Source organism: Tasmannia lanceolata, unplaced genomic scaffold, assembly GCF_043159265.1.
Source record: "Tasmannia lanceolata isolate RefF3 unplaced genomic scaffold, GAP_Taslan_0.1 ptg000008l, whole genome shotgun sequence".
In the NCBI taxonomy this organism is placed as follows: Eukaryota; Viridiplantae; Streptophyta; class Magnoliopsida; order Canellales; family Winteraceae; genus Tasmannia; species Tasmannia lanceolata.
In genome coordinates, this window is record NW_027518685.1 from 66,702,666 (window position 1) to 66,718,985 (window position 16,320).

General features: G+C 39.0%; 1 pseudogene; it reads left to right on the top strand.

Annotated features, from left to right (window-relative positions):
• Positions 1-2,252: 2,252 nt before the first annotated feature.
• LOC143883225 (putative LRR receptor-like serine/threonine-protein kinase At1g14390 pseudogene) lies at positions 2,253-12,747 on the top strand (annotated as a pseudogene).
• Positions 12,748-16,320: the final 3,573 nt, after the last annotated feature.

Sequence of the window (16,320 nt, forward strand, 5' to 3'; positions counted from 1 at the left end):
TCTTTAGGTAGGCCGAAAAGGCTTTGCACATCGTGGCATCTGAAGCATTCCTGATTACCATCGCACGACGGTAGGTTTGGAGAAACTCAAGAGGGTCAGATGATCCGTCATAGAGGTCTAACCGAGGCATATCCGAATTCGTAGCGACGATGGCATTGGCGATTCTTGGGGTGAACGGGGAAGCGATCTCGCTATCCCATTCTGCTAGGAGGTCCGGATCACATGGTGCCTTCATTTGCTGTTGAAGTTATCTTATCTGACGCTGGAGATCAGCCATGATGGTGGGGTTTTCGTCTGCTTGGATGTTTTTCGTCGGGCTTCTTATTTGCGGAGGTATCTGATTCTCGTTTCGATGGGCCTGATTCTCGTTTCGATGGGCTAGATTCGCAGGTTCCATCATCGAGTTGTCACTCCTTCGATGCTGATCATCACGGCGATGGTCGGGTGGCGGGCTGGTGATTGAGGCAGACCCTTGTTGATGTTGGCAGGGTCTTTGACTCCGGGGATTTCGTCCTTCTGAGGGATCCTTGCTCCTCTGAAATCTCGACGGGATGAATTACTTTGCGCGGCGGGTTTACAGGCGGAGGTGGTGCTGCCGGTTGGGGAGGGATCCTTTGGAGTACTTGTTGGAGGGCGGTCGCGACGCTTCCCAGTTGCCGTGTGAGTTGGTTGAAGACGGTCATTGTTACCGGAGTGTCGCCGGAAATAACCATCTCTCCCGTCTCTTCTGGTGGCTCGCGGTCTCGTTGACTTGCTTGGCTTCTCGTAACCATTCCACCGTTAGTTTGGGAGGTAGCTTTCGACTTTGGCATAGACGGTCCCACGGATGGCGCCAATCTGATGACGCCAAAAATCTGACTGTATGAACTAGCTTCGCAAAACCTCTAATCCTGCGCTCACAGAGAAAGCGTCAGTGGGCCCGGAGTTGTGGCTCCGGACGACCACTTCCACACTCAAATCAGAGATGGGCAATCACAGATGATGGACGGGGAATGGGACATAATTTATGTCAAGTTACCAGACCAAAGGAGAAGAGGGAGAATGGAATGCCTTTTGCTTGAGTGCGTAGCCCCCTTTTTATAGGGGAGGAGGTCCACGATCTTGGAGATATCAATCGTATCTTCGATTTAGCCCACGTGGAGCATGATGGCTGGAGAATAAGAACGTGGAGATATCAATCATACCTTTGATTTAGCCCACGTGGAGCATGATGACTGGAGAATAAAATCGTGGAGATATGACTTCCGCTGATCATGGGCGGAGTTCGTGGATGGTGACTTGGGCGGGACGTTTTGAATTCAAAAGCCGTACCTTACGTGTGATGGCCGTTCGGATTAGTCATTTAGGGGCGAGATCCCCGCGATTGAGTTTGATTTCCCTGGTAGCTCGGTACCGGTCAAGGGAGAAGTATCAAGGAGGCCCAATCAATGTTCGTTACTGAGTGTTGTTGCGGGGGTTGTATTGATCCAGTTGAGTAATGGAGAAAGGGTTTGAGGGTCGGTACCGTGAATGCTGATTTTTACCCCTAACAGTATGTTTGCTCTCAAACACATGAATAGGGTGGGGCCCACCATGTATACCAATTCTCACTATCTCCACCTAAATCCATACATAGCGTCAGGCCCACCATCTTACAACATTTATTTGTTGTGTGGCTCCGACCACCCAAATTCATATTCATCTATAAGGTGGGGCCTACCATTTTGCATCTTGCTTTGATAGGGTGGGCCCCACGATTTTAATGGAATGATAAATACAGTAGTTGGATTGTTGGGTGATTTGGTTCTTAATGGAAGGAAGGAATCTAAAGATGTAGACTTGCTGAAATCCATGCCCTCTCAGATCTTAGCTCACTTCCCAACGCTCCTTCTCACACTACGTACGTGCCGCCGACACGTCCACTTTCTTACAGATTTTTAGCGTATCATTTGCCCCTCTTTTTCTACAGAAAGCTCTACTCTTCCTTTCTCTGCTCTGCTCTGCACTACTCTACTCTTCGGTATGGGCCCACATTATTTGGATGATCCAAAGCGTTCATTTGATGGGTCCTGACATAGATAGGGTGTGCCCAAAAAATCAGCTCCATCGGATCATCCTAACCCTTCAATCTATGGACGAACCTTCAGCTGAGGGGGCAAACCTTAAACAAAACGAAACTAGAGGGGATGTCTTTGTCACTTTTTAAACTATAGGGGTTGAAGTGGATGTGTCAGCAACTAGAGAGGTTGTAAATGTAATTATCCCTACTTAAAATTCACAACCCATTGTAAGAATTTTCATCTTCTAGTAAATGATTTCTCCATCTGGGAAAGAACAGTGAAACTCATACTCACTCCACACCAAAAACCATTTTGCATTGTTCTTCACTTTCAGATCAAAATTTTAAGTAAAATGGGAAAATATTTCATGGTCTTTCTTAGTCTGTAGATTTTACACTCCATTTTGCACCAAATTTCAGCTTTGTTTGCTATCTTGAGTTTCAGTCCCTCCACAATTAATTTCCATAAATGGAAAAGACTGAGATTTAGACTCAATTCTGTGACTAATTTCTAGTCTTTTAGTTTCCAGTAACAGAAAATTTGGAGTTCTTGTTTATTTGCTTCTTTCTTATATTGCTGAATTTTCATTTATGTGATGTAGGACATTGTTTGTTGTTTTCTTTAGATTTCTTATTTTCCTTTTTGTTTATTTCTTAGTTCTATTTGCATTAGGATTATTTACAGATAGTAATAGTTATGTATAAATTAGGAGTCTAAATCGCCGCATTAGAATGTAAATATTTTTATCTGTGTTCTTTCTACATTTACCAATCTTTTCTTCTCAACCATGGAAAAACCTCATGGTTTTACCTTCCTTACAATTCTCCTTTTCTTTGTTCTTCCATTCTCTTTTGCTCAATTGCTTCCCTCTGAAACCATGGCCTTGTCCCGATTTCAACGCATTTTGGAGTACCCATCTGTTCTCAATGGCTGGAACAAGTGGACTAATTTTTGTTACATTCCTCCTTCTCAGTCTCTTAAAATCGTCTGCTCGGGAAACCGAGTAACCGAATTAACTATCATTGGAAACAAAGGATCCCCTTATCCCAGTAAGGCCTTTTCCATCTCTTCTCAAACTCTATCTTCGAATTTTCGATTGATTCTCTTTTCACCCCTCTTTCTAAGTTGTCAAGCTTGAAGGTGCTGTCACTTGTGTCATTGGGTTTGTGGGGGCCTTTACCTGCAAAAATCAATCGATTTTCGTCTCTTCAAGTACTGAATATAAGTTCAAATTTTATTTATGGGAAAATCCCATTGCAAATTTATTCTTTGACCAGCATTCAGAGTCTTATTTTTCATGATAATTTGTTCAATGGAAGTGTTCCTGATCTTAGTAGCTTAACAGTTCTTGAAGAATTGGACTTGGGTTGCAATATCCTCGGACCGGAGTTTCCCTCATTGGGGAATAAGCTTGTCAGTCTAGTATTGAGAAACAATTCTTTCCACTCTAGTGTTAATTCTGAACTTCAGTCCTTTGATCAGCTCCAAAGATTAGATATCTCTTTCAATCAACTTGTGGGGCCAATCCCATCTCTTTTGTTCTCTTTACCTTCAATTCAGTACTTGGATTTGGCTGGTAATAAATTGTGTGGAGCTCTTCCAATGAATACATCTTGCAGAAATGGACTCAATTTTGTGGATCTCTCTCATAATCTTTTGATTGGAGGTTTGCCTTCCTGTGTCCGTTCAAATTCTTCAGACCGAATTGTGTTGTATTCATGGAATTGTTTGTCTTCTGGGGATTCAAAGTATCAACATTCAAACTCATTTTGCCATGTAGAAGGTTTGGCTGCAGTTATGCCTAGTAAACAGAAGGAAACATTGAAAACCAAGTTAGGCCTCTTACTTGGAATTGTTGGGGGAATTGTGGGATCCTTGCTAGCATGTATGATGTTAATGTGCGTGATGGTTAGGAGATTGGGGAAAAAGAATGAAAGAAACTCTAGATCTCAGAAATCTGTCGTAGGAAAAATGTCAGTTCAGATATCCCCAAGACTAGGTACTGAATCTAGTAAGCTGTTCTTTCTCTTCCACCATTATTCATTGCTATCTGTCTATAGAATAACCATGAATGATATTTCTCTCACTTTACCATCCTTGAAAATTTCAGTAGAAATGTATCCAAGTTTTCCAGACTTGCGTCTATGGTTTAAGGGCCTAATCTTTCTGAATTTCTTTTGTAATGTTTCTGCTTGGTAGTGCATATAGACTTTTGTAAAAGGATTCTTGCATGAAGCATTCAATGTTTCTTTGATAGGAATGATTAAAATATGTGAAGCCAATTTTATCTTTGACAGGGCATATGTCTCAGGCAATGAGGCTAGGAGCACTTGGGCTCCCACCATATCATGCTCTTACTCTGGAGGAACTCGAAGAAGCAACAAATAACTTGAGCCGTCGAATTTAATGGGGGAAGGATCTCAGGGTCAGGTATGAGAGTGAATGTATTTCGGATGGAAAATATCACCTACTACTCTTAATAATAATCTTATATATTTGGTCGAAATGCTTGGGGACAAATGATCATGTAATAAAATGTTTCAGTATAATGTTGACTGTGTCACCCTAGCCACTGCATAGATTAATGAAGGCGGCAGAATAGGTAGATCATATATGAAATGTTAATACACTCTAAAGAAAGGATAAGGGAATGATGTTGTATTTTCCTTCTTCTATCTAGACCTGAATGGACTACCCAAGTTGTGGCTCTAACCATGGCATAAAAGTGAATGTTTCCAATGTATGTGCCTGTGAGCATTGAAACGAAACTGATTACAGAAAATAGATGATAGATTTTTAACATCTGGTAGACCTCAATGAGTCCTGTTTATTTGCACTATTGCCACCATAATTTAAACATCCTATCTCCTTGATCAAATGGCTATCTTTTAGTGCTTTGCCAAGAACAATTTAACTGTTGATTTTTGGACTATGCCTGTTGTGTCAAACTCTTTTGAATACTAAATATTTTGTTCATGGGTTCAACACAAAAATCCCCTCAAATTTCAGTCTATTAAGTGGTAAGGTAGTGTAGACACCCCATTTTGACCAAACCCTAATAGCGTCGTTAGATTAGAAATCCTGCTAAATCAGCGTTTTAGAGTCCCAATTTGTACCTTAGGATAGGTTAGGATCCCAGGTAGGTCCCTTTAAATTTTCGTTTGAATCCGTTAGAGTTTACCTAGCAAACGAGCAAAGTTTCGAGTGTAGTGTAGTGTAGGAATAAGAGTGGCGATTTAGCCAGAAAAGGGGGTGTGCTGGAACCTAGAAAGCCAGTTCAAATTTACTGCAGCGGGCTGTCCATAAAGATATATGGGTGTGCAGATTAATGTGTAGCATAATTAGAGGGTGCATTATCCGGGAGCATGGCAGTTTGGTAAATAGGAAAGATTCCTTCCTTCCTTTCCAAGTTACAATTAGGCCTAATCATGAGTTAATGACGTTTAAGGCTAGGATTAGTTACGAAAGAATATTAGGAAGCTGCTTCCTAGGAGGTTTAGAGGCTTTTGATCTTAGCCCTTTATTCATAAAGGCAATTTGAAGGGCTAGGATCATAGAAAGGAAAGAGAATTTTTTGCCTTGTTTTGTAGTTGGACCCCCCTGTAGGTTAGAAAATGTACAAAATACACTATAGGTGGCTGTCTAAGTAGGGGGGGGGGGGGGGGTCTGAATATATCATTTTCCCTTTCATAAAAACCCATCTCAATTAGGGTTTTAAAGGGGAGAGGAGATTTTTCGTTGAAAAATTCTCAGAGGAGAGGGAGAGAAACAGCGGGAGAGAAACAGCGAGGATAGAGAGAGTGAGAGAGGGATTTCGGCCTTCTTCTTCGGCATCATTTCTAGCCGGATCTATCATTTCCACCCCCACCACAACCATCTTCTTATTATTCTTCTTCTTCCCTTATCTCCACCATCACCATCTCTGCAACCCACCTCCACCTCCACCTCCACCTCCACCATCACCATCTCTCTGCCACATCTCAAAACCTCTCCTCCATTGACCTCTAAAATCCTAGATCTAGATCTAAACCCATTTACTCCGGCAACGGCCATAGATTCCGGCCAACACCTTCTCTGCAATTCGCATCTCTCCCTCTTTACCACCACCACCCAGATCCTATTCCATTTTCATTTTTGTTTATCCCCATCAAAACCCATCACCATCACAGCCGGCAACCCCTCTTCTCATTTCCCCAAGACCTCCTTCTCTGGCCTCATTTCCAGGCCGAAAATCCGGCCATCCCATCCTCCACCGCTGGCCGATCCTCCACCATCATCACCGTACCCCATCAGAGAAAGGAGCTTGGGCTCCACCTCATCCGACGGGCCACCATAGCCTCACCTACTTCCCCTATTAAACCTCCCATTTCTCTGTTTTTCATCACCATCTCTAACCCATTTCGGTAACGCCAGCCTAAAATTTGACCCCAAGCAACCACCTCATTTCAATATCCATCGCCACTCAGAAACCCACATCAAATTCTCCACCACCATCATCTTCCATCAGCCCAACAATCCAGGAAACCCTTTTTGATTTTTATCTCCACCATCACCCTTAGCTCCTTCCTCAAGCTCTTGTTTAATTTGTTCCAAAGCACCCTTTCCATTGCAATTCACTCAAACATAGTTCTAATCCCTAGATTTAAGATTCTCTTCTACTTGGGTTTCACCCATTTTCTGAGACCGAAACTTCCTAGTTCAGATATGTTCCTCTGGTCAATAATTTCGAAAAGTGGAGAGAAGAAGAAGAGGAGGCTTTGGACCAGAGCAATTTATTTAGGCCTACTGGCGTTGGATAGAATAGAAAGCGATCAGTGTTGGTGAAATTCTGGATTTCGTGAGTTGCGTGATTTTCGGCAAAGAAAGAGGGATCTTCATTTTTTCTCTCTACCGGGTATGTATTGGGGTTTATGCATTATATTAGTTTTCTCGTATATATTCTTTATGACTCCGGAGTTTACTTTGCTTATCATTGTTATCCTGTTATTCCATATTTAGTGCCCAGTGCTCATGGAATCTGTTTGGGCATTACTTGGTTTTTTTTTTTTTTTGAAAATTAAATAACCTTTTCATTTAAATCCAAACCCAAACCCAGACCTTGGACCCCGGCCCGGCACGCGTTTGTTTTTACACATGCATTACTTGGTATTTTGATTTGCATTTTACTGTCACAATACAAACTTATCACGTCAGGTTTCTTGCTACTCTTTTTAAGCCTCCCGTTTCTTGCTACTCTTTTTAATAATATATGCCGTTATCCCGCAAAAAGGAAAAGCTTTGAGTCTCCTGTTTTGGAATTGATTCCCATGGTTCTCATTCTTTATGCATTTTGAATAATCAGTTTCATCTATGTAGTCATTTGCTTTATGAGAATTTTCTGTTTGGACTTTGGATAATGATAAAGATAAAGTAGTATCTTGTATATGAGCGCCAAGATGTTTTACTCTTAGAATCCAGCGGATGCAATGTGCATAGCAAAGCACATGTTACATGCGAATTTTCAGTTTGGAATCCTTATGTTAAATTTTGATGGAGCATGTCCCCAGATATTTCTACTTATTTATTCTGTTCTTGTATATGGCATGCCTTGAGGGGCTCAATGTGACTCTTTCTTATTTTGGATGTCATTTGTAGAATTTTCTTTTATGGATTGATTTGCAGTTATGGTTTTATATGTAGGTCTGTTCTGGATGGTTAAGGTATAACTTCAATTAGCGTTAAGCTCCGCGCTTCATTTTCATTTTTCTTACCATCCTAGTAAGGTTATTGTGGCTATTTTCATCTTAGAATCGGAGAGGACAAGTCTCAAGGTCCTTGTATTTATTCTATTTCATGTGCACAACATGCTTAGAGCGTTTGACTATGATTCTACTGTTTATGGAGGCCGCTGTTTTCATCTATGACTTGATTATTATTTGTCATTTTCATCTAACTGTATTATGGATGGTTAAAACTTAACTGTACATTGTAGGGTTCACCTCGAACTGCATGCTTCACTTTGCATTTATTTGCAGGTGCACGGTTATTTTTATTATTTTCTTCTTTTTGTTTTTAAATTTAAAACTTTGAATTTCTGGACGCCTATAATATTCGTTCGAGTGGATAGGTTCTAATTGCTAAACCTCTCTCTTGCTGTGTGATTATTACATGTTTGCACTTTGCAATGTGAGAACATTTTTTTATTTTTTATTTTTTGAATGGTAATGTGGGAACAAATTCCCCATGTCTTAATTCTGTAATTGTTTCTTTGTTATATGGTAGGGTATACTTTCTTAGAAGTTTTAGTTTAGGTTATTTCCTGTTTTGAATTTATTGAGGTTCATGATTTTTCAATAAATACGAGTTTGGCTTCTTGTGGTGGATGTCAAAACTGTAGATCTTACTTTTATATGGTCCAATTGGAGAAGTTTTGTACAAGATTGTTATACACTTTGAATGCTTCAGTTTGGTTGTGGCTGATTTGTTTTATGATGAAGTTGCAGTGGACCCTTTTTTTTTTTTTTATGGCACAGGGTACCCCTTCCCCGTTTAGGAGTCCAACCTTCGTTCACTAAATATTATGGCCTGTAGTTAAATTAAGGCATGAACCTGGGTATACCTTTTCTGCAAGAGCCCAGTTCAAAACTCCACTTTGACTATGTGTGTGTAATTTGTGACTTATTTCTCTACATGGACTTTAGGGTAGTGGGTATTGGTCGATACAGAAGGGAAGGTGTGTATTATCTATAGTTGTGATCTTTTCTAAAATTAGTTTCCTATTTGTACTAGGGTATTTCATTAAGAAATCATTGTTGGGAAGGTGTGTATTATCTATAGCTTGTTTATTGTATTATCTTTAGGTAGAGTGTTCGTAGTCTTTTAGGTGCCCTTAACCCATAAGTAGCCAATTCATTGCAAGGGCAAGGAAAGAGTCATCTAGAGCCCTATTAGGAGACATACCTTGTCTCATGAGGCAATTCTCTTTTGAAGACAAGCCTCATTGTTTAGAGTTTATCTCTTAGGGTGTATACCTTGGATTTAGCGTTAGAGGAGTCCGCCCATAGGAGGCTTTGTCTCATTTATAGAATTCATCCTTTTAGGAGGCTTGTCTAGCCTCATTTGTGGAATACCCTCATAAGTAGAAGACTAACTTAGTCTTTTTAGTTGCCTTGACCTTGCTTATCATTACAAGGGTGATGATAGGGGTACATGGAGCTCACCTTTGTGTCTAGGAGGCATGCCTTGCCTCGTTTATAGAACCCCTAATTGGAGACAAGCCTTGTCTCATTTAGAGAGTTTTCCCTTTAGGAGGCCTACCCAGCCTCATGTTAGAGTCTCCCCTTTTTCTAGAGTAACTTTTTGACTTATTTACCCTTGTTTTGATAGTGTTATTAGAGAGTCTCTGACTCATTTGTACTCTCTTCTTTAGTGTTGGTAGCTAGGGGTTTCTCCTTTAGAGTTGTTGTCGTTCTTCTTTATTAGAGACTAGCACAGTCTTATTAGAGCTTTGCTTACTTAGGATTTTAGATTGTTTTCTTTGTTCTTGGGGCACTTGTTTACTTGTTCGTGGATTGTTTCATCTTATTTTGGGATACTAATTTGTTGGTTTGGGGTTTCCTCTTTACCCTAAGGGTTTTACCCTAGGGTGTTGCATTGTGTGTTCCCTTTGGCCTTTGACCAAAAGGGTGAAAGCATTTGAAATTTTAAAATCCAGAACATTTGAAATCTTAAAATCACAAGAACATTGAAATCTTTTAAAATCACAAAAACATTAGAAATTTGAAACCAAAAAACAATTGAACATTTTAAAATCCAAAAACATCAGAAATTTAAAACAACAAAAACATTTGGAAAAACATTAGAAGCATTTGAAAATAAAAAACATTTGAAAACATCAAAAGCCTTAAATCATTTGGAGTGTTAAATTTTAGTGGTAGTTAGGAGACTTCGATTTTCGAACTACGTTGGCTTGATCCTCTTTCACGAGGTACGTTGTGCAGCTTGGAATCTTTATCCCAAGTTCAGCCAAACTTTGTAAATAAATCATTTGAATTCTTTAAAAAGCACAAAAATATTTTAAAACCTTGTTTTCAACAAGATATTCCTCTAGAGTTAGGAGTTTGTCCTAGATAGAGAGTTTTAGAGTTAAGAGTTTGTCTTTTGATGTGTTGTGTGTTTTGTTTGTGTTTGTGTTAGAGTTAGGAGTTTGTCGCGCCTCCATCCAGTCAGTTGGAGATTCACATCGCCGACTGATGACTAGGTCTAGGATGCGTTAGAGATCCCATTGTTTTCCTTAGGACACACAGCCTAGTTACACATAGGTTGTAGGAACCACCTGCATTAGCTTAGGGCTAACTTGCGTTTATTAGGGCATATAGGATGTCATAAAATCCACAATCCAGTGGAATTTAAATAATTGCATAAGAAGCTTTAATAACTAGTCTGGTCTTTCAGGTTGAGTCTAGGATAGAGGTCTAGATGCCTTAGGCATCATAGCTTAGAATAGGTGCGAAGAACTACGTTGCTTTGATTCTCGTGGAGGCGGGGATATGTAGGCAGCTTTAGATGAATATCAGACCATCCAAAGAATCGGGCGAAATCATTTAGAGTTTAGGATTTGTTGTGTTGCGTCTTATGTGGTATCAAGTTATATTGCATGTTTTGTTGTGCTTTCATATTTTCCTGTGCAGACCTTATACCTTTAGCTGTAGCATGCATGCGTTTGTCCACCAGAACTTAGACACCCATTAGGTATGTCACTCAAAACCTAGCTGTGATTATGTGACACTTCTTTCGTTCATCTCGTGTGTGCTTATTATTTAATCCCCGGGACATGCATGATTAGGTAGACGTTTTCTCGGGGATATTTCGTTCCCATTTCACATGATTTTGCCCAAAACTCTTTGGAGTTAATAGAAAATGGCATAAGAGACCAAGTGCTTGTACTCGGACGAATTGGGGGTGCTCTTCGGACCTTCTCCATTCGTAACCAGGCACGAGCCTATCCATGGCCTATCCATGGATGGCGACTCTGAGTTTGTTTTAGGTACGTCTTGGTTTGAGGATTTATTCTTGGATCAAGAGGTATCTCATTTATCACCACTTGTGCTAGGCTATGAGAGTGGCACTTATTTTGAGAGTTCCTTGGTAGAGCTCTCCTTCACATGTGGAGATCTTTGAGGATTGCAGAGGATCTCATGTCCTCAGCACCCATCCTCTCGGATCGGGGTCCACAGGTAGTGAATTTTATATAAAGTTATCCTCCTTATCAGTTCTCAATTCCCTTAGCAGCCTAACTCCCAAGTTATGAATGGATCAAGAGCAAAGAAGAAATGTTTTTAGGTGTTTACAGTTAAAATCTGTCTGACGGATTCCACATAACTAAGCTGGTTTCCGAATTTTTTATTTTCTCAAAATTTGAACAAGTAATCACACGCGCTCATCGTAAAGATCTCAAAGTAATATAGGTTATTTGCATACATTATAGGCTTAATTCAGTCGGTAATAGTGTTCAACTCTATCGAAAAATATTTATTTTCACTTGTATGATTTGTTATTGTCAGTTCATTTTGAGTTTCCGCACTTTTATAATTTCATGTAGTGAAAAGTTGGATACTTCAAAATGCATCAATGCTCTGATTTATATTTCCACAAGTAGTTGATTGGATTTACTTTTTCTATGTTTGAAACTTCACTTGGTCAATCATTGACTCGCACAAATCAACTTGCTTTCAGATCTACTGAGTCAGTAAAACTCGTTGATCCACCCAATGCAATCAACTCGCTGGGTAAATCATTGACTGCCTGATTCAACCCACTTTTGCTTTGGGTTAACTTCTTGAGCAATGATAAGATTTTACGCACTACCATATCTCTCTCTAAATGGTGTCTTTCAATCACTAGTTATATTTTTAACCTAATTCATAAAACATACCAAGTGATTTTTCTACCTACGTAAGACAAATTTGGGAGCTATAGCTCATGAACTAAAGTAACTCAAGAGGACAGTAAATTACAGTTTTCTTGTAATGTCTATGTCATTAGAGTTTCAGACATGGGCATCTCGTAGGTGGATTTCAGATGCCATACATGTACTCACGAATTAAAATAAATGAAAAAAACAAAAGATTTGGACTGTTCTATTTAATGTCCCAGAAATAGGGATAACATTCCCATTTTCATATGTTGCAGTAACCTTTCCTGATTATGGTGTATCTTACTGGACCAATATACAATATTTGAAAAACTGGAAGTTATTATTCTTTTGTGACTTTGGGTGATGATTCCATCGTCATATCTCCATGAATTTGATAGAATTTTGTAAATTAATATGGTTAAAACATCATCTCTACTAGACACAGACTGCTTCACTTTCAATGTTGACATCTGAATAATTTCACATCGTCTTGGCTTCTTTTGCAATTTTAGTTGTACAAAGGCTGGCTCAGTGACGGATCAGTGGTCGTGGTGAGGTGTCTGAAACTAAAGCAAAGGCACTCTTAAAATCTTAAAACAGCAAATGGAAGTAATTTCAAAGCTCAGACATCGCCATTAGGTCAGCATTCTTGGACACTGCTTTGTCACTTATGAGGAATCCCCTAATGCCACTGATAGCATCTTTCTTGTCTTCGAATACGTTTCAAATAGGACACTGAGGAGTCATCTTACTGGTAAGGGGAATAACCATTATCCTATTGCTTTTCGGCCATTAATATCTAAAATATCATAAGATTTCAATTCTTACAATTTATTTGGCTGAACCATTATCAAGATATTTTCATTTTAATAATTCATTGTGAAATTAACATGATAATTTAATGATATTTTTTATTTTATACTTTTTTCTTAAATTATACATTTTTATTTAGCCTACTGATGATATTTGTTAGAAAATTAATCAACCTTAAGCGCAAATAGATCGTTACCTCTGCCATGATGATCAAATTGAAGGTGCAGATGATGCACATTATCTGAACGTTGAATACTCTCCTTGAAGAACTTAGTTTTGATGTGGCCTTCAGATCTATCCAAAGCCTTATGCTTAAATCAATGTGAATCCCCAGTAGGGCAACCACGAAACAGGGGGGTGGGAATTGGTTGGCTATTAAAATTTTAAGCTCTTTAAACTTTGATCTTTAATCCTAACCCTTTTGCTTATTAATCTTTAGTTGAGTGGTTAGCCAAGTAGAATGAAAATATAAACACAATAAGCATAACTAAGAGAAGAAAAGAAGATAAGGGAAAGAGAAATGTACACCAATAATTTATAGTGGTTCGGCCTTCAAACCATGGCATACTCCACTCTTCTCAAGTTTTGCTCCTTGATGAAATCTACTATTGCTATCCTCCCTAGTAGGCCGTATGTGAGCCCATACAAGCTTGAAGCTTCAAGGGGTTTAATATTGGTGCCCTTCCACCTTTACAATGAAAATGAATGAAGAAGAGAAAGATCTTGCTTTGCCTCATTTTAGGGGCGGGTTGCACGATGAAGAATGAAGAAGAAATCTCTCACAATATAATACAAGTTGAGCATAATCCAATCTCTCAAAGGTTTTAGCCAAATCAAGACACAAGAGATGGAGAGAGTGGTTTTAAATCCAAAATAAAACACAATATCTTGTGATATTCATCTCATGATCAAGGGGTCAAAGACATAAACACATATTATCAAGATATAATGCATGATTGGTGTGCCTTTGAAATGTTGGATATTTTTAAAATATTTTATTTTTTTAAAATAGAAAAATGAGATTTTTCAATGAGAAATTTGAAAGAGACATTTCTCTGTGTGAAATGATGTTTCCAACTAGAAGACACTTTAGGCATTGAAAAAGTATTGTTTTAAAATGAAAGGGTACTTTTCATTTGACGTGGTGCCTTCATATCCTTTTTATTTTCTATTAACCAAAAAAAAGGCTTGCGGTCTCAATTTTAAGATAACTTTCTCCCCTTTAACTCTTCTCTTTTCCTATATGTAAGGGCATACTTGTCCAAAATTCGGGGTGTAGACCTTGTTCTTGGCGTATGCATTATTTTTGTAGGGAATTTAACCGGGTAGAACTCGCCCCTAAAAGCTAGTTGTTAGAAGAAGCGTGCCCATTCCCTTATAATCCATCCCCATCCATCTTACTTAACCGATGTGGGACTATTTTGCTTTTGCGTGGAACCCCAACAATTTTCGTGGGCCTTATTTCTGTGTAGCCACCTTCATAAGTGGAGAAAAAGAATCTATAAGAGAAAGCTTCGTTGTGCCTTGCCTACCTCTCTGTCTCTCCTATTATGATTTTTTGTTCTAAAGAGTCACTTTGTTCATCCACCGATATATATTTGTCACAACATGAAATGGGCGATTTAGATCAACCTAAGTTGACACCCACTATGTCCTAGTGGGGCATGCCCCATTGTCACACAATGAGGTGTGCCCAAATGAAACATATTGACAATACAATTACTCTACTCTACCGCGAATTGAGTATTGGTTTGGTGGCATATTTCTTACTCGGTTTTCTTGCATTTTTTCCCTTCCTTTAAAAATCAAACAAAGTTTGGAAATGCCATCTTTTTTAGGAAAAGATAAACGAAAATGGGTGAAAATATTAGAAAAGAATGGAAAAAGTATCATTTCCCGTATATACTCCAAAAGATTACCAACAATTTCAATGAAAGGTCTCTTAATCTCCATTTCAATTATCCATATCTATGCCATGTTATACAATTCAGACGACCATCTGAATCACACTACCTACCAAGTTTCCCACCTTACATTCGTGGTGGTGGTCCCACTAATTAGCAATTGTGTATTCCACATTCTCTTTTTGAAGGGAAATGATATCTAGCCCTTTTTTCTTCACTGGCCACCCCTGTTGAAAAGAGTAGTCATAAATACACTAGAGGGGTGGCCCGAGGAAGAAAAGGGGGTGAATATATCACTTCCCATATAAGGACACGAAAGGTCATTTCCAATCCACCATTTTCATCCCCATCAGACATGAGGCAATGTTGCAGGCATGGAATCCAAAGGAAACTACAAAAGTGGGGAAAATCTCTCATATATACAACACCATCGTCTCAATCACTCATCAGATCATCATGGGCCCACCTTGATCTACAACCATGCACAAAACACACAGCTAATCATCGTAACCATCAGGTCAAGATCCTAGAAATTAATGATCAAGAAAAGAACAGAAGAAATAATGATGAACAAGTACATTTGCAGAAATAGTTAAGATTCTTGGCCAACGGTAAGGTTGCTCCAATACTGGTCACGAGTTCGAGTCACGAAAACAGCCTTTCTGCAAAGCAGGGGTAAGGCTGCATACATGTAGCCCTACACAGACCCCGCAATAGCGGCAACCTCGTGCACTGGGCCGCCTTTTTAGAGATAGTTAAGATTATGTGAGTGTATTGATCTGTTACATGGTCCGAATTAAATGATATGGGTGGGACCTACATATTCTGATACATGTAGGTATAGAACACTTCATTTAGGAAAGTACGAGGCAAATGTAAGTAAACGAAATAAAACTTCAGCAAACCCTGCTCAATCGAAAATAAATACACATGCGAAAGATGCCCGGCATTAAAACCCTGTTTGGATTGCAATAAAAATATTTCCGAATGAAAATATTTTTTTCAATTTTTTTCTTTTCTATGACCCTGTTTGGTTAATTTAGAGGGATACTATCAGAAATTGAGGGTCCCTAAGTAAAAATTGAATAGGGTTGGTTTGTGTAAAAAAAGTTTGGAATTTTTTGAAATATTTTTCCGTTCCCTACTTTTTCGAAAAATTCTTGCAATCCAAACAGGCCTTAATGGAAATGGAAAATGCTAAAATGAAAGACACTTTTATTCGGGAAATGATAAATGCACCCCTTTCCATCGCTTGGGACACCTGGCTGCATTGTACGTGGCAATCAAGTCACTTCATTCCTTAAATGTGAAGTAAATCAGCCCCTTTGCAGTCATAGATACACTCTAGCCAGGTGTCCCAAGGGATGAAAATGGGTGCATTTATCATTTCCCTTTTATTCTCCTTTTTAAAAGACATTTATCAAGACCCACTTCTCCTTCGTTTACATGCAAGGTGTCCCAAGGGATGAATGTGACATTTTGGTTTTAATGTTTCTCAATGTTTAAAGAAATCAAAAGATTTTATTTACTATTTACTTTTTATGGGTTGAAATGGTGGGAGACATTAAAACCTATAAATGAGGGAAAGTGGAAACGTTAAGAGGGCTTTTAGGAGGGGTGGAGACGTTTCATGTTTATTCTTCCGTACAAAATCTTTGTTTCGATAATC